Source organism: Pseudorasbora parva, chromosome 14 (assembly GCF_024679245.1).
Source record: "Pseudorasbora parva isolate DD20220531a chromosome 14, ASM2467924v1, whole genome shotgun sequence".
NCBI lineage: Eukaryota > Metazoa > Chordata > Actinopteri > Cypriniformes > Gobionidae > Pseudorasbora > Pseudorasbora parva.
In genome coordinates, this window is record NC_090185.1 from 41,527,925 (window position 1) to 41,551,597 (window position 23,673).

General features: G+C 42.4%; 1 pseudogene; it reads left to right on the top strand.

The window, feature by feature from the left end:
• Positions 1 to 11,840: 11,840 nt before the first annotated feature.
• LOC137039791 (E3 SUMO-protein ligase ZBED1-like) lies at positions 11,841 to 19,792 on the top strand (annotated as a pseudogene).
• Positions 19,793 to 23,673: the final 3,881 nt, after the last annotated feature.

Here is a 23,673-nt window from a genome sequence, read left to right on the forward strand (position 1 = left end):
CTAAAGTAATCCCACATCCATCCCCTCTGACCTGGGCCTCTTTGGATGTGTCCCGTGGGAGTACAGCAGTCCCGTTTCAGCTCCGCTTGGCCTTATGACGTGTCTGTGACATGAGCAACTGGGTTTGTGTGCCCTACAACAAGCAAGAATTACTTCACCGTTAGTCAATTTCCTTTGTTATGTGTGATGATAAGAAGGCCCTAAAATATTCTAGTTCATCATGCAAATTATTGTTGCATTCATGCAAGTATATAATTTCCTTCATTTTTGGGGTCAAATGCAAATTCAACTGAAAAAAAAGAAAACATTTTAATTTTTTAGCTTTTCAATTTAAACATGCGTTGATGAACACAGTGTCATGATGTAGGTCACAAACGCATGTGATTTAAGAAGAGGGGAGGGTTCCTCTTCATAATTAAAATAACCTAATAAGCCTTCATTTATTATAAAATGTAAATTTGACATCAGCTATTTGTTGGTCTGTATTGGGTGCCCTTGTTTAAAGTAAATAACCTCTAATAAATAAATCTGAATATTAATATATTGCCTTGAAAAATGGAGGCACAAATAACACTTCACCTCTCTTATATTGTGTTTATTAAGTGATCTGATCCGTGCAGCAGTACTGTACATGTTGTCTGTTTTCATGTGATTGTGATTTTCTTTGATTAGATGAAGGTTTTGTTGTATTTAAGTGCAGATGTTTGTATTTGCAGAGCAATACCAGTAAACAACGCCAACTGATCCCTGGCACCGGTTGTGTTGCGTGGCCCCTAATTGCAGCGCAAAATGAAACAAATTACTCTCGGCTGTTAGCTTATTACATGCATGAACCCACATGTGGCTCGCTGACTGTAAATACAAATGCCTTTTGTTATAGAACTGATTTTTTAAATAAAACAAGGTGATTTATCTCAATTTACAATCAATGTGACATTGCATTGCCAAATATACACAGGAAGCATTTGAGTGCAAACTTTGAGAAAGTTCTCAGATAAGTTGGTAATTATATTTAGAAGACTAGCCTGTGAAGTGTAATTATTATGTGACAATATTATAGTTAATAGCCAAGTTAGAGATAGTCATTTAGAAGTGGATATATGCATTACATTCTTACAATCACCTTGTTGTTTCCTGATAATAATAATAATAATAATAATAATAATAATAATACAGTTTTTATTAACTTTACAAGCCTTGTGGTTAACAAAACTGAAGCATTGTCAGCCATGTTACCTTTTTGAAGGCATATATTACAAAAAACAGTGCAATTTCAATCTAAATGAATACATTTTAATATTAGTTGTAATTACTTCATAAAGGTAACAGAGTGGAAAATAACAGGGCTGGCAGTCTTACAGTGAAATATTAGATATCGCACAGTTTCAGTTATATTTTGCTATATGGTAATTAAGTATAAGTATTTTTAATTTTAACTGTAAAACTGTCAACCCTGTAACTGTCCATCCTATTACTATGTGTAGCTTGAAAAGGTACTATATTATGTATTAAAGTACAAAATATCAATCAATCAAAACTTTTATTCAGGACACACATGGTCCAAAAACACATAAAACCAATACAATAATACCAATACACACAAAAACATAAAATAAAACAAATTGTGTAAAATGTAAAAAAAGTACAAAATGTTCTTTTAAAATCAACCTAGAAAAGAGACCCATTACACAGAGCGACCCTAATGAGTCCCTTAAAGGGTGTTCACCAAAAAAGGAAAATATTGTCAATAATTCCTAACCCTCATGTTGTTCCAAACCCTGTAAGACCTTCGTTCATCTTAAGACTCAGATGAAGATATTTCTGACGGACTGCGAGAGGTTTCTGACCCCTCCACAGCCAGTCCCCTATGCAGTGCAGGTCCTGTTCTTACTACGGAAACAGCGTAGGAGACTGACACAGGCTAGAATTAAATAGTTAAATATAGTTTTTAATTTGTTTGTTTTGTCCAAAGTATTCTGATGGCTTCATAACATTAAGGCTGAACCAATGGAGTCACATGGACTATTTTAACCACCTTCATGGGCCTTGAAAGTGTTCATATCCAAGTATGCAATTAAATGCCATCTATGGAGGGATCGTAGAGCTCTCGGATTTCATCATAAATATCTTAATTTGTGTCTGAAGATGAACGAAGATCTTACGGGTTTGGAACAACATGAGGGAGAGGGATAAATGACAGAATTTACATTTTTGGGTGAAGTATCCCTTTAATGTTTTAAGCCTTTGGGATTGTAAAGCTGAAGCTCAATATGCCTAATATTGTACAGATTATACAACATTTTCTGTAATAGATTCTGAGGAAAACCAATGTTTCGAAACTAAAACTGCAGTAAAGTAATATAACCTTTCCTTTCCAAAGTGGGCGGGTTTGTGTGTGTGTGTGTGTGTGGGTACACTTTTGGTAAGTTCTTACATGATTAAATTAGATGTAGTAGGAGTTTTGAACCATCTAGCCCACACACCAGTGACATGTTCAAATTCTAGGCTCTGACGTCTGAAGAAAAGCCTGTTTGGTACTTTAAATGTACCCGTGGCAATAGGATACTTGCTTGCTGGCTTATCAATGGGAAGCAGTAGATCAAGTTCAAAAGTTAAAAATGTGGAATTTAAAGAAATCATTTGGGAGAATTAAGAGAGGCCAAATTTATCATCCACACGTCCCCTTAAGACAGATCATGACAAATCGCACGAACAACAAAAGCAGTTAATGTGTATTTCAATGGTTTCAAAAAGTGTGAGCTTTACCATACGTCGCATTTTTCAGGTGGGAGGAGACATTTTACTTTCTCACTGTCTTTCTGTGCGCTTCATGAAAAGATTCCCTGGGTTTTGATTAATCTTTGCTGTCAGAGGAAGTTCCTGTGTTTTGGTCCCAACAGGCAGTTTGCCCACACCACATCTGGAAGTTCTCCCCTCACCCCAATGTACACACACACACACACACACACACACAAACTCACAGACAAACGCATAACACACCCGATATTTACACTCTCTCCTTTAAGTCATCTACATTAGCATTTTTATACCATCAGATTATTTAAAATGAATAATTGAGCAGTAAGGATTGCAGAGCAGCCCCACACGTCATACGGATAATAGTATGTTACATGAACTTACTATAGTAATAAGAGTAGATCATGCATAATTACATTCAGCAAATCCAACACTAAACCCTAACCTTATAGTAAGAACATGCAGTTAGTCATAACTCAGTACTTATTTGTGTAACTACACATCACCTTTAACTAAATGTAACAAAAGGGCAGTGTACGTAGACCCTTTGTTTTAACAGTATGATCTGTCTCAGTATCTGATATAATGTTTTACTGTCAGACACTTCATTAGGTTCACTTCCTTTCAGTCAGACATGAATGTGAACACAAATTGTTCCTAGCTGCCTGTGGTATGTGTTGGCAAAAATGACAGATCTTCTCTCAGTGTCCTGATGTTCAGTTCTAGTTCATCCATGTCCTGACACTGCCTCTTAGTGGACTGAGACTGAAACAACCAAATCAAAACTCTGTTGTACTGCTATGTTTAAACATATCATATAATAGAGGTAACTTGATATGAACTTGAAATTATATATATACCAAAAATAGTTCTCCCCCCCCCCCCCCCCTTTCATTCACACAAATATATTTTAAATCTAATTTCATGCTTCTCTGACACTGCACTGTCCTTGAAAAGAGAGTTTATGGCATTTTTTGGGATGATAATTTGTGTAAAAAATGATGTCAATAAATACTGAAAATATTTTGTCCCGCTTTTTTAGTTTTTTAAATCACAAAGTTTTGTTAAGATAGATTTAAATAGTTGTAAATAGTTGGTAAAACTGTAAAACCTATACATAAAATCATTTAAAAATAGCAGAAATAAATTATGAAGACAAAAAAAAAAAAACATAAAAATGTAACTTTTTATTTCGATGCTCCACTTTATGATTGAATCTCATTCTATGAACTATAAGTAACTTTGCAATTACATGTCAACTTACTCTAACTTTTGTACAAATCAACCATTTCAAAGTGCCTGTGCCTGGGTTAGAAGAACAGTACATTGTAAAAGTATATTTTGTGTAAAAGTATATTTTGTGTAAAAGTATATTTTGTGTAAAAGTATATTTTGTGTAAAAGTATATTTTGTTCAAAAGCACTTGGAGCTGGAATTGACACAAGGAAAAAAACGTTTTTTTAATAATGGGTCTCGAAGAAATGAACCTGCGCAGACTGTAATAAAATCAAGGAAAGAGTAAAATCAGGGAAAAAAGGGGGGAACGGATGTACAGTGAGGGGGAAATAAAACATGAGAATTGTGATTCTTCCTCCAATTGAGCCGCAGAACAATAGTTGCCCATCAGTCTGTCAGCACCTAGAGACGCTCAGGGAGGCTTACAGAAACGAGCTATTGTCTGAAGCAGCTTCACACCAGCCACATCGCACTCATAAACACGTTACAAATCACTGATGCAATGACTAATCGCCCTTTTTAGGAGTCTATCTGTTTGAGGACGGGCCCAAACTCACACAGCAGAAGACAATGACATGAAATCTAATCATTTCCATACATGTGACTTTGGTGAAATGTACAAATGCCTAATAATAAATATCCTGGCAATGAAGCATACATCCTCCCTTGAGGAAAAGTAGACTTTAAAAAAATAGTATGTTAGTACAGTGTGTAATAATATCATTAAGTGTGGACATGTATTAAGCATGTTAGTTGACATATTAAAATATATATTGTAGAGTAAATCTTTTATTTTGACATTAAAGTGCACTTTAAGAAGTGTACCTAAGATATTTATGAAAGTGTGCCTTCTTTAAGTACACTTAAGTGGCCTTTAATTTCATTAATATATTATCTGCAAGTAAAACTTTATATAAGTTTTTAAGTGAATATCTAGTACAGTAAAGTGCATTTTAACAGGGCTGCTTCTACACTGCATATGTGAGAAAATATCACAAGTTAAAATAAACAGATAATTGTTATAACATTTTCTAAAAAGGTTGTTGTGATTAAATATGTACTTAAAAATTAATATATTGCTATAGCACAAGTATTTGCATATGGGGAAAAATGTTGCCATACAGGGACTTTTCCTTCCAGACTGGAGGCATTTTACCACCCCTTGTCTTTCTTCTTCTTCTTTATCCACCATCTTTCTTCTTTATATATAAAAAAAACAAAAAAAAAACATTGTAATGTCACTTTTATATAACACACACAAAAACAAGTCAATCTGCTAGTTTTATAAATATATATATATATATATATATATATATATATATATATATATATATATTTCACTACACTGTTATTATTATGTGATTAAATATGTACTTAAATATTAATATATTGCTATATCACAAGTATTTGCATATGGGGACAAATGTTGCCATACAGGGGCTTTTCCTTCCAGACTGGAGGCATTTTACCACCCCTTGTCTTTCTTCTTCTTCTTTATCCACCATCTTTCTTCTTTATATATAAAAAAAACAAAAAAAAAAACATTGTAATGTCACTTTTATATAACACACACAAAAACAAGTCAATCTGCTAGTTTTATAAATATATATATATATATATATATATATATATATATATATATATATATATATATATATATATATATATATATATATATATATATATATATATATATATATATATATTTCACTACACTGTTATTATTATGTGATTAAATATGTACTTAAATATTAATATATTGCTATATCACAAGTATTTGCATATGGGGACAAATGTTGCCATACAGGGGCTTTTCCTTCCAGACTGGAGGCATTTTACCACCCTTCTTTATTTATCTTTCTTCTTTATATTTTAATAAAAATAAATAAATAAATAAAAAACACATTGTAATGTCCCTTTTATATAACGCACACAAAAACAAGTCAATCTGCTAGTTTTATTTAAAAAAAAAAAATCACTACACTGTTATTATTTTATACAATTTAATTAGTTCCAAATAAAATACTTTGAATATCTAAAAGTAGTTGAATAATATATTATTTGAATAACATTATACAGTTTGTCAAATAAATAAATCATAAAGGAGATGCTTTGGTTCAGACTCCCTTTATTCTTAGTTTTACTACTTTACTCAGTTTGAACAGCTGCATATAATCTTCTCTATGATAGGATTGAGTTCCATCCTAATATCAAAAGCATGATTCATATTGACTTTGTTAGCTTTTGTAATGTGAATGCAAAAATAACGTTTGCACCTTCAAAATCTAAATGAAAGCTATTGTTAAACCAAATCAATTCCAATCAGCTTTAAACAGATTCATATTGCATATAATCCTATAATTTTTCATGGCTCCAGACAAAGTGTATGTGATTTTACTACGATTATTTGCATGATTGACATGATATAAAACAGAGAAGGGCAGGCGATGTGATGTGAAGCATGATGAATTCTGTGTTTCTGGTCATAGGCCACCACATACACCCCAATAAATGTCATTCCCCTTGTCTTAGCTCTATCGCCATGGTGATAATGTATTTCACAGCTCACACTGAAACACCTGGAAATGATGTGTCCAATCCCTTATACTGAATTACAGCACAGTTGAGGTTTCACTAGTTTCCTCTAATTACGAGTGGCACAAGTAGAATCATCAGGTTCCTGTAGTATGATTTTTAGCACAAGGCCCAGTTTCCAAATGAGAGGGCAAATCACATCACACTCCACAGATCACTGTAAGCCTCAAAGCAGCTTAAAAACACGATAACAGAACTTTCTTGATAGTAAGGAGTGAACATACACTGTGACATGTAACATTTATTTATTTATCTTAAAATAAATAAACCCATAGCCTGACAAGACAGACCCACATCAAGATGTTTGGTCTGGAAACTCATCATTGACATCTCAATCCGAGGGACGGGATTAATGATTGTCTTTCAAACTCCCTCTGTACGCGATAGGATAGCGCTACAACCAACCAGAGGAATTAAGGTGAAGAAGAGCTAGTTGGAAGATTAAACTTTGGCTGTATTTGGTCGGCAAAAGAATGACATAGTCATTCCCTTCTTAAGAATGACTTCAGTGCCGTTCTTTGTTCTTTTCTCAGAGAAAAGCTTAACTCCAGTCGCGGTCAAAGCTGATTCGAAAGACCACCGTTCTCCAGCTTCTGTGTTTACCAGAAGCACGCAAGCGCAACTCGGCCGTCATTATATTAAGCCCCGCCCACCGACTCTATACACGATATACATGTGATTGGCCCGACCAGAGTTTGCCGTTTACAGCTCAGAAGGGTATTGAGAGTTGCTAGACGACACTCACAGCAAATTAGATTTGCTGGCGCTTAGGGTTGGGCATCGTTTTGATTTGAACGATACTGATTCCGATTCCGATTCTTACTTTCGATTCCGGTTCTTTTCGATTCTCGATTCCGATTCTTTGAGGGGTGGAGTCAAAACATGTCACATCGATATTCAATGCTATTTTCAATACCACGGGGGAAAAACGCTGCATATACTGTCAATTAGATATTTTTTTATATAATTATTATTTTTTTGTCTGTCTTTTGAAAGTCTCCTATATAAACATTGATCAATTACTATTAAAATTCTCTCACAAATATTTGCTAACTCAATGTATTTTTTACAATGGGGTAATTGTGTTGCATAGCTTACACAGAGCACAAGTAAGCTTGATTTCGAATGGTGAATTGAATTTAAAAAGATGACTAAACAGTAATTAAATAAGAACAAATAAACATATTACAAAAAATAGCACAAATATATAAAATAGAATAAAATATATAAATGAAAGACCGCTTTATTTTTTTCAGGTAGGTCTAACATGCAGGTAAGAAACTGAATTAAAAAATGCAAAGTGGCTAATTAAATTTAAAATAACATTGGATAATGTTTTTTGCAAAAAATTAAATAGTTTCATATAAAACCATTAAAGTTACACACGTTGAACAGTCAAGAGCAGTGTGATATTTTGTCTTTTTGTTGTTTGACTTTGAATAACAAATGACTGCTGCCCCTTTAAGAACTGCAGCACTCATGGATCCTGAACACTGTTTCTGTTACTCATTCTTCATTTCTTCCTGAATTGTTTACGACGGTGTTTACATTAATACTCTTCAAAATGTGCACTGACAATTTGGTTGATTGTATTTATCCAATAATAAGCTGGAAAAAGAAGCAAATATTTGCACTTGTATGTCAGAGGGGGCTTTATTACGGTAAGTGTGTGTGTGCGCTTCAGCTGTGAGCCTGAAATCTGAGGGATTCGTAGAATTATGTGCAATCCCGCGCGAAATTCAGACCTATCACACACACTAACACTAACACGCTGTCGTAAGGAAAAGTCCAGCAGAACGGAATATGCGGCTGTGCGTCAACACGCTGTCGGTCAGAGAAGGAGAGGAGAGGAGGGCGCAGCTGGGATCGATATTGTAGAAACTGAGCAGGCTATCGTATCTTATCAGATATTTCAGTATCTATATTTTTGACAACACTAGTTGCACTGTGCCGACACAGGCTTTTTAAAAGTGAAATAAATCCACACTTCAGAGCGCCGTTTACCGGGCTTCCATGGCTAAAAGAACAAGCGGGCGCGCAAGCAAATCAGGTGGCCATGGAAACCAAAACTTGCGCGTTTGGAACCGAAGATCGGAACCAAAAATAAATTTTCTAAACGATTCCAATGAAATCGTTATTTTTTAAACGGTTCCAAGTTGGAACCGGTTCTCGATGCCCAACCCTACTGGCGCTAGGGTGCGTCTAGATTTCTAGGCTAATAAAGACACTCAAAGGTATAAGAACACAGCCTTCTTTTTAATTAACAAAGCATTCTACAACATTCTTCATTCTTTCAAGCAGACATATTTATTTGTATAAATTAAATGTTAATCAATCCTTATTAAAGCTTTTATAGTTATTCAGTCAAGAACATGGAGTGATTGTTTTCTCTTTGTCTTTTGTTTTTTGATTAACATTAACATATACATTGACAGACAGCAGAAGGTTTATTAGACTGCTGTCACTTTAAGGACGAATGCACAGCCATGATGTGAAGAGGCTCTGGTGTGGCAGCCATGACGTGAAGAGGCTCTGGTGTGGCAGCCATGATGTGAAGAGGCTCTGGTGTGGCAGCCATGATGTGAAGAGGCTCTGGTGTGGCAGCCATGATGTGAAGAGGCTCTGGTGTGGCAGCCATGATGTGAAGAGGATCTGGTGTAGCAGCCATGACGTGAAGAGGATCTGGTGTGGCAGCCATGATGTGAAGAGGCTCTGGTGTGGCAGCCATGACGTGAAGAGGCTCTGGTGTAGCAGCCATGATGTGAAGAGGCTCTGGTGTGGCAGCCATGACGTGAAGATGCTCTGGTGTGGCAGCCATGGTGTGAAGAGGCTCTGGTGTGGCAGCCATGACGTGAAGAGGCTCTGGTGTGGCAGCCATGATGTGAAGAGGCTCTGGTGTGGCAGCCATGATGTGAAGAGGCTCTGGTGTGGCAGCCATGATGTGAAGAGGATCTGGTGTAGCAGCCATGACGTGAAGAGGATCTGGTGTGGCAGCCATGATGTGAAGAGGCTCTGGTGTGGCAGCCATGACGTGAAGAGGCTCTGGTGTAGCAGCCATGATGTGAAGAGGCTCTGGTGTGGCAGCCATGACGTGAAGATGCTCTGGTGTGGCAGCCATGGTGTGAAGAGGCTCTGGTGTGGCAGCCATGACGTGAAGAGGCTCTGGTGTGGCAGCCATGATGTGAAGAGACTCTGGTGTGACAGCCATGATGTGAAGAGGCTCTGGTGTGGCAGCCATGACGTGAAGAGGCTCTGGTGTGGCGAGAAAGAGACCTCACTTTAGTAATTGCGTGTTGGTTGAGGTGTGACAGCCATGATATGAAGAGGCTCTGGTGTGACAGCCATGATGTAAAGAGGCTCTGGTGTGGAAGCCATGATGTAAAGAGGCTCTGGTGTGGCAGCCATGATGTGAAGAGGCTCTGGTGTGGCAGCCATGACGTGAAGAGGCTCTGGTGTGGCAGCCATGATGTGAAGAGGCTCTGGTGTGGCAGCCATGATGTGAAGAGGCTCTGGTGTGGCAGCCATGATGTGAAGAGGCTCTGGTGTGGCAGCCATGATGTGAAGAGGCTCTGGTGTGGCAGCCATGATGTGAAGAGGCTCTGGCGTGGCAGCCATGACGTGAAGAGGCTCTGGTGTGGCAGCCATGATGTGAAGAGGCTCTGGTGTGGTGGCCATGACATGAAGAGGCTCTGGTGTGGCGGCCATGACGTGAAGAGGATCTGGTGTGCCGGCCATGACGAGAAGAGTATCTGGTGTGGCAGCCATGACGTGAAGAGGCTCTGGTGTGACGGCCATGACGTGAAGAGGATCTGGTGTGGCGGCCATGACGTGAAGAGGCTCTGGTGTGGCGGCCATGACGTGAAGAGGCTCTGGTGTGGCGGCCATGACGTGAAGAGGCTCTGGTGTGGCGGCCATGACGTGAAGAGGATCTGGTGTGACAGCCATGACATGAAGATTCTCTGGTGTGGCGGCCATGATGTGAAGAGGCTCTGGTGTGGCGGCCATGATGTGAAGAGGCTCTAGTGTGACAGCCATGACGTGAAGAGGCTCTGATGTGACGGCCATGATGTGAAGAGGCTCTGAGGTGGCAGCCATGATGTGAAGAGGCTCTGACGTGGCAGCCATGATGTGAAGAGGCTCTGGTGTGGCGGCCATGACGTGAAGAGGATCTGGTGTGGCGGCCATGACGTTAAGAGGCTCTGGTGTGACGGCCATGATGTGAAGAGGATCTGGTGTGGCAGCCATGATGTGAAGAGGCTCTGGCGTGGCAGCCATGATGTGAAGAGGCTCTGGTGTGGCGGCCATGATGTGAAGAGGCTCTGGTGTAGCAGCCATGATGTGAAGAGGCTCTGGCATGGCAGCTATGACGTGAAGAGGCTCTGGTGTGGCAGCCATGATGTGAAGAGGCTCTGGTGTGACAGCCATGACGTGAAGAGGCTCTGGCGTGGCAGCCATGATGTGAAGAGGCTCTGGTGTGGCAGCCATGATGTGAAGAGGCTCTGGTGTGGCGGCCATGATGTGAAGAGGCTCTGGCGTGGCAGCCATGACGTGAAGAGGCTCTGGTGTGGCAGCCATGATGTGAAGAGGCTCTGGTGTGACAGCCATGACGTGAAGAGACTCTGGTGTGGCGGCCATGATGTGAAGAGGCTCGGGGTGGCAGCCATGACGCAATAATTCCGATCTTTCATATATTCATACTCTTGTGTAATCGACGCACCATCCTAAATAAACCCGTCTCTTCCGTGATACCCTGTAAGTTTGAATATTCCAATCTAATATGATTTCTGACTTGTAAGGTTGCCAGAATAATAATCATACATGGTGTGTTAATAGGCCAGAGGAGAACTGGCACCCCGACTGAGTCTGGTTTCTCCCAAGGTTTATTTTTCTCCATCATGCCCTGATGGAGTTTTGGTTCCTTGCCACTGTCGCCTTTGGCTTGGCTTGCTCAGTTGGGGACACTAAAATTATGATCAAAGTTATTCAGCTAATTATACAAATAAAATTTATGAATTAGGTTTGAATTAATTCTATAAACTATAATACTGATCTGCCAACATTGTCGCTATATGATAAATTAAAATAAGCTGATAACATCACTGTTTTCTCCAGAACGACTGTACAGCCAAATCTAATTTTGTTGCAGTATTATCCTGTTTGACACTGAAGCTGCTTTGACACAATCGTGATTGTAAAAGCGCTATATAAATAAAGTGGATTGATTGATGTGAAGTGGCTCTGGTGTGGCGGCCATGACGTAAGGAGGATCTGGTGTTGCAGCCATGACGTGAAGAGGCTCTGGCGTGGCGGTCATGATGTAAAGAGGCTCTGGCGCAGAGGCCATGACGTAAAGAGGCTTGCTTTTTCTTCGATTAGAACCTAAGATCAAATTGCGTCAAAACTTGATGACATGCGCCTTACCCCTACACTATAGAAACGGTTACAGATTTTACCCATTTCTCTCACTTTGTCTCCATCAAACAGACCCATAGTACATCCACAAAGAAGACCCCAGTACTCTTTCCACCACTGACTAAATGCCTACATTCAAATGGCCACAATTTCTCCAAATATGATCAGATTTCCATGTGTTACACATTGCTGGAAAGCTTGGAGATTACATTCAGAATCTGTGAATAACTCAAAATGCCCCAGAACCGACTTGTGTCCCTACTTTCCGTGATTATATATATATATATATATATATATATATATATATATATATATATATATATATATATATATATATATATATATATATATATATCAAACTCTTAAATGGACATTTTCATTTTAAATCTCTTCCACATGGCGGAGATGATAGAAGTAAAGTTATTTGTAACCACTGCAAAGCTGAATTTTTGTATCACCAGAGTACTTCGAGTCTGAAGTATCACTTAAATGCAATGCACACCGTTGATGCCAGCAAATTACTCACCCAAACAAACAGTGGAGGGAGGCTTCGGCAGACTACGTTGGATGCAGCGTGTGTGAGAACTATAGATAAGCAAAAGAAAGACAAGATAACAAATGCCATAGCGAAGTAGCTACAAACTGCAGGCCGATTAGTGTTGTGGAAGATGTCGGTCTGAAGAACGTTCACAAGATCGCCATGAATGACGGCACGTATGAGCCTCCCACAAGACGCACCATCACAAGAAGAATACATGAATTGTATAAAAAGCAGAGGACTATAAAGGCGGCTTTGTTACAACGTGCACCAACTGTTGCCCTCACCGGAGATTACTGGACATCGCTGGGCAACCATAATTACCTCGGAGTTACAGTGCATTATATTGATGAACAGTGGGAACTGCAATCACATGCTCTGACTGTAATGAAAACACAAGAGAGACATTTTGCTGAAACGTGCGCTGAACATTTTATTCATGTTGCACAGCAGTGGAACGTTTCAAATACAGTCAGCACACTTAGTACAGACAGTGCAGGAAATATGATCGCTGCTGCGAGACATCTGCCTTTTGAACACATCCCCTGCGTCGTGCACAGTCTCCAGCGTTCTGTCACAGTATCTCTTCTCAACAGTGCGTTTGACAATGTCCTGGCCAAATGCAGAAAAGTAGTGGGCCATTTTAAACACAGTCCAGCGAGTACTGCAGAATTAGAACAAAAACCAATTGATCATGGACAAATTAACGAGTCACTTATACAAAACATTCCAACCAGATGGAATTTGACTCTGGACATGATAAAAAGTGCACACAGAAACGGACGGCCACTGAGGGATGTCCTCACCACACACAACAACAAGATCGCCATGCCAACTACAGCTGAAATGGACAAACTGCAGCGGCTGGAAATGCTACTGGAGCCCTGCAGGTATATTTTGTGTCATATATTTCTCACTGTCCTGTCTGAGTACATGTGAAAGAGATATAGTGTGTGTGTGTGTGTGTGTGTGTGTGTGTGTGTGTGTGTGTGTGTGTGTGTGTGTGTGTGTGAGCCTGTTTATGTGGTGTGGCAAGGGGGGCGTGGTTCAGCGAGGTCTGCAGCGGGAGAGAGAGCCGCAGGACGAGCGGTAAGTGAGTGGGTTGGACGCAGATTGATAACACCTGTTTCTGATTCCAGTAATGGGTGTGGAGAGAGCTTAAAACGCTGGCAGAATCGGAAGCATGGGAGAGAGAGACGGACTGCTGACGTTCCCCACAGAGACATTGAGCTTGCCGGAACCCGGAAGTGGAACGACCCGGAAGCGAAACCGAATCTGAGCAAAGGAAAAGTCACACGCTGAAGTGTGCACGTTGTTGATTTTGAGTGATTAAATAAAAGAGACGTCAGCAGTCCAAGCCGACCCCTTGTCCTCTTCCTTCCTTATCTACGAACTCTTTACACTGGTGCCGAAACCCGGGAAGGAAGCAGGACCAAGCCGCCGCCATGCAAACACCGTCCTCCACCCCACTTGCGGAGATCATCTCATCCCTCGCGGACCTACACCGCAAGCAACATCAGGCCCTACTGGACCTTAGGACGGATCAAGAACGAAGATTCGCAGCGATCGTCCAAGGCCAGCAGGAGGACCGCGAGAGGTTCCGGAGCTGGCTCGACCGGGAGGCTCGCGCCGAGGCCGCCGGGCAGACCGGCGCACCGGTTCACGTGCCAATGTACAAGATGGGGCCACAGGACGATCCCGAGGCCTTCCTGGATCTGTTCCAACGAACGGCGGAGGCCTGCGGGTGGCCCCGTACACAGTGGCCGGTGCGCCTCATCCCCCTTCTATCTGGAGAAGCCCAGGCGGCCGCCCAACAACTACCGGTGGCGAACCTCCTGGTCTATGAAGATCTGAAGAGGGCCATTATCCAGCGGGTCGCCCGGTCGCCCGAACAACATCGTCAACGTTTCCGTTCCCCGGACTGGGGCGAGGCCGGCCGGCCCTTCGCAATGGCCCAGCAGCTCCGGGACTCCTGCCGCAAGTGGCTATTGGCCGGCGGAAGCGACGTGGACCATGTTATCGATTGGGTGGTGCTGGAGCAGTTCATCACTCGGCTCCCCAAGCGAACCGCCGAGTGGGTCCAGTGCCACCGGCCCACGTCGCTGGAGACGGCCATCAACCTGGCGGAGGACCACATGGTGGCGTGCCCTGGGGTCGGCGAACCCCCTCTAACATCTACCTCTCTCTCTCCCACCTCTACTTCTATCTCTCTCCCATCTGTCTCTCTCTCTCTCCCTGTCCCTCTCCCTAGGTCCCGCCCACCGGGCCCCCCTCGTATTCCCCCCCGAGGCCGGGGCGGGATGGGCCCGGGGCAGTTCGGGAATTCGAGGGCCCCGCCCAGGGGGGCGGGGCTGATAGGGGCGGGAGGGAATCATGCTTCCGGTTCCTCCCTCTCTCCACGCCCATTGTCCAACCCACTCCCCGCCACTGGGGCGGCAGGTAGGCCTGGGCTGGCCTGTTGGCGTTGCGGGGACCCGGATCATTTTGTGGACCAATGTCCCATGATGGACATCGGGACAATGATCCGGGTTCCGGACGTCCCGCAGGCCACCCCCGATCAGGCAGGAGAGTACCAAATACCCGTGAGTATCAAGGGGGGTACATATCAGGCCTTGGTGGATTCAGGATGTAACCAAACCTCTATCCATCAAAGCCTGATGCATTGGATACAAGCCGCGTGGTTAAGGTGCGGTGTGTGCACGGGGATGTGGTGGAGTATCCGGTCGTCCCAATCACGATTCAGTTTAGGGGAGAAAAGCATAGCGTAGAGGTGGCGGTTAGTCCTCACCTCCGGCATCCGCTAATTTTGGGGACAAATTGGCCCACCTTTTCGGCTTTATTGGGGTCGTTATGTGCGGATGCCGCTTGGGGGAAGAAGGCTCGGATAGGGGCGGCGCGAGTACAGGTTGGGGAGACTGAACCGGGACCACTGGAGACGGCTCCAGAGGAACTGAGCGGGATCGAGAGACTGATTCTCTCGGACCGCGATGACTTTCCTCTGGAGCAGTCACAGGATGAGACCCTTAAGCACGCGTTCCAACAGGTTCGATCCATCGACGGCCAGTCTCTCCAGCCCGCCTTGCCCGTCACCTATCCCTATTTTGCCATATTAAAAGACCGGTTGTATCGAGTGACCCAAGACACTCAGACAAAGGTAGATACAACCCAGTTATTAGTACCAAAGAGCCGCCGGGAAATGCTTTTCCAGGCGGCTCACTCTAACCCGATGGCGGGCCACCTGGGACAGGCGGCCACACTGAATCGCTTAATGACCCGATTTTTTTGGCCAGGCATTCATGACAACGTGCGCAGGTGGTGCGCGTCTTGTCCGGAATGTCAGTTGGTGAATCCACTGGCCTCCCCAAAAGCGCCCTTGCGCCCACTTCCATTAATGCAGGTCCCCTTCGAAAGAATTGCGATGGACCTCATCGGGCCATTAGAGCGATCCGCACGCGGCCATCGTTTTGCGCTAGTTATCGTGGACTACGCAACACGATATCCGGAAGCAGTGGCCCTCCGCAACATCTCAGCGAAGAGTGTTGCGGACGCACTGTTTCGACTAATCTCCCGGGTGGGGATTCTGAAAGAGATCCTCACTGATCAAGGCACGGCGTTTATGTCACGTACATTAAGCGAATTATACGGGTTATTGGGCATTAAGTCCATTCGAACAAGCGTCTATCACCCACAAACGGACGGCTTGGTCGAACGGTTTAATCGCACACTTAAATCCATGATCCGTAAGTTCGTACAGGAAGACGCCAAAAATTGGGATAAGTGGTTAGAACCCCTTTTATTCGCCGTGCGGGAGGTTCCGCAAGCCTCCACGGGGTTTTCCCCCTTCGAGCTTCTCTACGGACGCCAGCGTCGGGGGGTGCTGGATGTCCTACGAGAGACTTGGGAGGAGGGACCTTCTTTGGCGAAAAACGAAATTCAGTATGTGCTGGACTTGCGAACAAAACTCCACACACTGGGGCGGCTATCCAGAGAGAATTTGTTGCAAGCCCAGGACCGCCAGAGCCGGTCGTATAACAGGGGTACTAAACTACGCAAATTCACACCGGGAGAGAAAGTGCTTGTATTACTCCCTACGTCAAGCTCCAAGTTAATGTCAAAGTGGCAGGGGCCGTTTGAGGTCGCACGACAAATTGGGGATCTCGATTATGAGGTGATACGGTCCGATAGGAACGGGGCTCGTCAAATATATCACCTCAATCTCCTTAAAAAATGGAATGAGGTGGAATCAGTGTTGTTGGCAACGGTGATCGGGGGAGAGGATGATCTCGGGCCAGAGGCGAGCATCAAAGCACAATCAGTCGCGCTGGCCCCTGGTGGAGATCACCTCTCACCGTACCAACTCGCTGATTTATCAAAATTACAGGCGGAGTTTGCCGACGTGTTCTCGCCCCTACCGGGACGTACCGACCTGATTCAGCACCATATCGAGACCGAGCCGGGCGTGGTAGTTCGTAGCCGGCCGTATAGATTACCTGAACACAAGAAAAAAGTGGTTCAGGAAGAATTGGGTGCCATGCTTGATATGGGAGTAATAGAAGAGTCCAACAGTGACTGGGCGAGCCCGATAGTTTTGGTTCCTAAAACCGACGGCTCGGTCAGGTTCTGCGTGGACTATCGCAAGGTGAATGCTGTGTCGAAATTCGACGCCTATCCAATGCCGCGGGTTGACGAGTTGCTTGATCGGCTGGGCACGGCTCGATTTTATTCGACATTGGACTTAACAAAGGGCTATTGGCAGATCCCCTTGTCTCCATTGTCCAAAGAAAAAACAGCTTTCACCACGCCGTTTGGATTGCACCAATTTGTCACACTTCCATTCGGGTTGTTCGGGGCTCCCGCCACCTATCAGCGACTCATGGACAGGATTTTGCGTCCCCATGCCGCATATGCTGCTGCTTATCTGGATGATATCGTGATTTACAGTCACGATTGGCAGCGGCATATGCGGCATGTCAGGACGGTCCTGAGGTCGCTGAGAGGAGCGGGGCTCACGGCCAACCCGAAGAAGTGTGCAATTGGGCGGGTGGAAGTAAGGTATCTGGGCTTCCACTTGGGCCATGGACAGGTGCGTCCCCAAATTGACAAGACCGCAGCAATTGCGACCTGCCCGAGGCCCAAGACCAAAAAGGAGGTGAGGCAGTTCCTAGGGCTGGCGGGATATTATAGGCGGTTTATACCCAATTATTCGGACCTCACCGGCCCTCTGACTGACCTCACTAGAAAGGGGCTTCCAGATACGGTCCAGTGGACGGAGCCGTGCCAGCAGGCCTTCACCCAAGTTAAGGCTGCTCTGTGTGGCGGGCCGCTGTTACACTCCCCTGACTTCTCTCTCCCTTTTGTGTTCCAGACTGACGCGTCGGACAGAGGGTTGGGCGCAGTACTGACCCAGGAGGTGGAGGGGGGAGAGCGGCCGGTGCTGTACATTAGCCGCAAGCTCTCCAAGAGAGAGTCTAAGTACAGCACCATAGAAAAAGAATGCCTTGCCATCAGGTGGGCCGTTCTCACCCTCCGCTACTACCTCCTGGGGAGGGAGTTCACCCTTTGTTCGGACCACGCTCCTCTCCAATGGCTCCACCGCATGAAAGATACCAACGCGTGGATCACCCGTTGGTATCTAGCTTTACAGCCTTTTAAATTCAAGGTGGTCCACAGGCCGGGTGCTCAGATGGCTGTGGCCGACTTCCTCTCCAGAAATGGGGGGGGGGGGGGGGCTGCAGGCCGGACGGCTCCCCGGCCTGAGTCGGGCGGTGGGGGTATGTGGCAAGGGGGGCGTGGTTCAGCGAGGTCTGCAGCGGGAGAGAGAGCCGCGGGACGAGCGGTAAGTGAGTGGGTTGGACGCAGATTGATAACACCTGTTTCTGATTCCAGTAATGGGTGTGGAGAGAGCTTAAAACGCTGGCAGAATCGGAAGCATGGGAGAGAGAGACGGACTGCTGACGTTCCCCACAGAGACATTGAGCTTGCCGGAACCCGGAAGTGGAAGCGAAACCGAAACTGAGCAAAGGAAAAGTCACACGCTGAAGTGTGCACGTTGTTGATTTTGAGTGATTAAATAAAAGAGACGTCAGCAGTCCAAGCCGACCCCTTGTCCTCTTCCTTCCTTATCTACGAACTCTTTACATGTGGTTTATGAGGACACAAATTTGTATAACTACATGGGTATTACACTGGTATTACACTATAAATGTGGTTTATGAGGACATATCAAATGTCCTCATAATTCAAATGGCCTTAAAAACATACTAAATTCTGTTTTTTTGAGAAAGTAAAAATGCAGAATGTTTCCTGTGATGGGTAGGTTTAGGGGCAGGGGCAGTGTAAGGGGATAGAAAATACGGTTTGTACGGTATAAAAAACATTACGCCTATGGAGAGTCCCTGTAAACCACATAGACCAACATGTGTGTGTGTGTGTGTGTGTGTGTGTGTGTGTGTGTGTGTGTGTGTGTGTGTGTGTGTGTGTGTGTGTGTGTGTGTGTGTGTGTGTGTGTGTGTGTGTGTGTGTGTGAATATAGCATGAATATATAGAGGACTTTTTTGTGTGTATAAGTGAATGCAAAACATTTGAGTGAGGGTTTGATTTTTTTTTTTGCAGGTATGTGACTGAATTCTAGGAGGAGAAAAGTATGTTTCATGCTCTGTGGTTCTGCCTGCTTTATGCCATCTCTTTCGGGTGATGGAGAGCTCAGATGATGACCCTGCCTATGTGGTCAATTTCAAGTCTACATTCAGAACAGACCTGGAGACATGCAAGGGAAATGCTAACATTTTGCTACTGCACTGGACCCGAGATTCAAGGACCTCACGTGCATACCCAGAGCTGAGAGAGGTGAGGTGTGGGCCACAGTCGCTAACTTACTCAAGGAACAGAGGGTTGTTGCAGAGAAACCCGTGGAAGCAACAACATCAAAGCCCCCAAAGAGAAAGTTTGCCCTATTGACTGCTTCATCAGAGTCTGATTCTGAACACGAGGAAGAACAGTGTGCATCGATACAGAGCAGAGCCCACCATCAGTACAGAGGATTGTCCGTTACAGTGGTGGTCCAAACACGCAGGCTCACACAGCAAGCCTGCCTCCATTGCACAGAATAACTTAGCCACACCTGCAACATCCGTACCCTGTGAAAGGCTGTTTTCCCTTGCTGGTCATATTGTACAGAAGAAGAGAGTTTCTTTATCATCTGAAAATGTGAATAACCTTGTGTGTCTTAGCAACTGGCTTGGTGCAGATGAGTAAGTAAATGTTAAGTTGGAGGAATGGATAAATGCAGTAAATTGTTTCATTGTAGTGTATAACAACTCAACCTGTATCACAGAAAGGTTTTTTTTGTTTTCGTTTTTTTTTTTTTTTTGTCTTTTTGACTGAATGCTGCTCCCTGATAACATATTTTTTTTCTGCTGGTACTGTTTTTTTTTTAAAAAAGATGTATGCTGTTGCTTGGAAGGGCCTGTTATAATGTTATGATTGAGGCTTTAGACAACTTTTTTTTATACCAAACCAAACCAAACCAAACATTAATGCCGTGGCAGTGACAACTAGTTTTGGTTTTAGATTTAATTTGATTACAATAATTAATGTTTAAGTTGATATTTAAAAGAAACTTTTAACTGCTGTAAAAAAGCATCTAATTTGTTTTAAGTGTTTGCAAACCATGTGTTATTGCACTTTTGTTCAAATAGCAGCACTTTTAAAATAAAAGTATGCAATACACTACTTTTGTATTCATTATTGAATTTTGCGCATATTGTGATTAATCACGATTAAACATTTTAATCGTTGTCCAGCACTAATATATATATATATTATTTATATTATATTATATTATATTATATTATTTATATTATTTTTTTTATGTTAAACATTATATTTCGTAACAAGACTAATATATAATACAAGATTAATATAATGTTGGCATCATGGCACATACATAGCCCGGCTACATCTCTTGACAGCATTTGTCCTAGGCAAATGGTCTGGATCATAGACAAACATTTATTGTGAGTGGACACAAATAAAACTAGAAACTTAACAGATTATAATGATGTAGGGGAGTGTGGGGCACAACCTAACGCGGGATTAGTTGTAACATGCATGGTTTAATACTTTCCACACATGCCAGCATTATGAAACTTAGTGTATTTATTAGCTGCCATATCAAAATATTTAGAGAAAAATTTGCCCCAAAATAAAAGCTATATTTACTTCTTTCAAGTAATAAAGTATTCTCATAAATTTTTAATATGCCATTGAAAATACATACGGGTGAGGGGTTCGAATGCTTGTCGCCATGTTGCCCCTCCATCTTGAAAGTACAGCAGCCAAAGAGGGACATACCCGTAAATTCAAGCTTCGCCTTTTGTGTTTTAACACTCGATGGCACCGTGTCGAATGTGAAGAGGGAGATTGCCATGTTAATCTTGGACTAAATCGGCCACCGTAGGAGTACTTTTTCCATTTTGAAAGTACATTAGCCAAAGAGGGACATGCCCATAAATTCAAGCTTCGCCTTTTGTGTTTTAACACTCGATGGCACCGTGTCGAATGTGAAGGGGGGATTGCCATGTTAATCTTGGACTAAATCGGCCACCGTAGGAGTTAAAACGCAATCGGAATCGAGAGGAACAGAAACTAATATTCACACAGAGGAGCTTTAAAGAAAAATATTTGGAAGATATCACTGAACATTTAACATTATTTAAAAGAAGACAAATCTGATATTAATTTAATCTTATATCTGTTATTTAACAGTTGAGATAGTTGAGATAGTAGTTTACACACTGCGTTACAATGAGCCCCTATTAGAACCACACTATTATAATCTATACTTTTATGAATTCTTTTGAGAAACCATGAGATAAAGGTGAATAATCAAAGTCAAATGTCAAAGTCAGCTTTGTTGTCAATTCTACCACATGTTCAGTACATGCATACAGAGATTTGAAATGTCGTTACTCTCTGACCCTTGGAGCGTACAGTTAACATTAGACACTAAAAGTCGACATAAGAATACAGATAAATACAGTTAAATTATATATAATGTATATTATATTATATATAAACTCAAAACATAAAGTGCAGGTAATATAATAATAATAATAATAATAATAATAATAATAATAATAATAATAATAATAATAATAATATGTATGTAATGACTGAGACTCAATGTTCAGAAGTTATTAATTATTATTATATTTTAATTATGATGTATATTTGTATTTAGTAATGTGTTTGATGTCAAACTCAAAAATGTATATATTTTTAATTATTAAAAAATGCCATTATTTTATTTTAAAAAGGTAATAATTGTATTTTATTGACATTTTTTTTTAGTTTGTCTTTGATATTTTTTGATTATATCAGATATCATTTTAACCTGTCATTTGTTAATGTTACAGCGTGCCCCCTCACGTTACAATGTACTCCACCTATGGGGCATGTTCTCACATTTCACTTCCATTCTTTAGGGGGTAACGTGGGAAATTAATGTGGGAAAAAATAAATAGTCTGAACCCCAAGTGGATTTACACAAACGTAAGCGTTAGATTGTGCCCCGCTCTCCCCATAACATTTGCCTGACTGATCAAAATCGATGGAGTATTTTGAGTCTCTTTTGTACTGATAAGAAAAGAAAAAGGTAAAGGCGCCGACCACTTTCCCGACCTTCTAGTGTGAACACACTGTCAGTGTTTAGAAGATGTTAGGGGTTAACAGCTTATGACCCAGGACAAGTAGTGAAAAATGAGGACCTAGAGTCAGGAGTGTAATTAACAAAAATACAAATTTAAATTTTGCAGTTTCAAAAGCAGAAGCCAGCTTCAAGTCTCACAAGGAGTTGTAGTCTGTCTCGTTGTCTCGCCCAATCGTACACACAATTGTCTCAACAGTTATGCCGTTTTCAAAGTCTATCCACATCATTCTGATTGGCTCAGAGACAATGCACAGTCATGGTAAATTTCCTGCTGACATTTCTCATGTCAGTTAAAGGGATACTTCACCGCTTTTTCATATTAAAGTATGTTATTCCCTTAACTTAAACGAGTTGATACACACCTCTCTCGTCTCAGTGCGTGCTCTTAATCTCTCTGACGCGCGGTGATGATCTGATAGCATTTAGCTTAGCCCACTAAGCCCAGTTCATTCACTATGGTACCAAACAGAGATCAAGTTAGAAGCAACCAAACACCTCCACGTTTCCCCTATTTAAATACAGTTACACGAGTAGTTGAACGATCAAGTATGGTGACAAAATAAAATATGCCGCGTTTCTAATCGGATTTAAAAGGAGAACTATAATGTATGGCGGAATAGCAATTCTGAGAGTACTTCGACTCGGCGCAGTAAAAAGTCCCGGCCGAAACATCTTCCCTCACACCTCCCCCTATTGACAGAAATGAGAGAGTGAGGGGGAGGTGTGAGGAAAGATGTTTCGGCCGGGACTTTTTACTCAGAAGTGCTATTCCGCCATACATTATAGTTCTCCTTTTTAATCCGATTAGAAACGTGCCACGTTTTATTTTGTGTCACCATACTTGATCGTTCAACTACTCATGTAACTGTATTTAAATAGGGAAAAGATGGAGGTGTTTGGTACTTTTAACTTGATCTCTGTTTGGTTCCATAGTGAATGAACTGGGCTTAGTGGGCTAAGCTAAATGCTATTAGATCATCACCGCGCGTCAGAGAGATTAAGAGCACGCACTGAGATGAGAGAGGTGTGTATCAACTCGTTTAAGTTAAGGGAATAACATAGCTTAATATGAAAAAGCGGTGAAGTAACCCTTTAATCTGATGCATGTTTTCATAGACGTGTCACTTGTTGACGCTTTTACCACGGAAATAGGCCTGTAGTGACCTTCCAGATCTGGAGCAGGCGCCAGCTTGCCCAGAACACGTCCACCCGTCTCTTAGGGTGCCCATTATACACCATTCTTAACACTGATCTGTTACATAGAATACTGAGCACATACTCAGAAACACAGTCTATCCAAGGTTGGAGATGATTAGGCTCCAGTTCTAGCCAAAATATACTGATGAAATGTGCTTTCTCTCAGTGAGAGGGATAGACAGTAGTACAGGCAATATTTATCTGGACTCTTTAGTGTTTCATTAAAAGG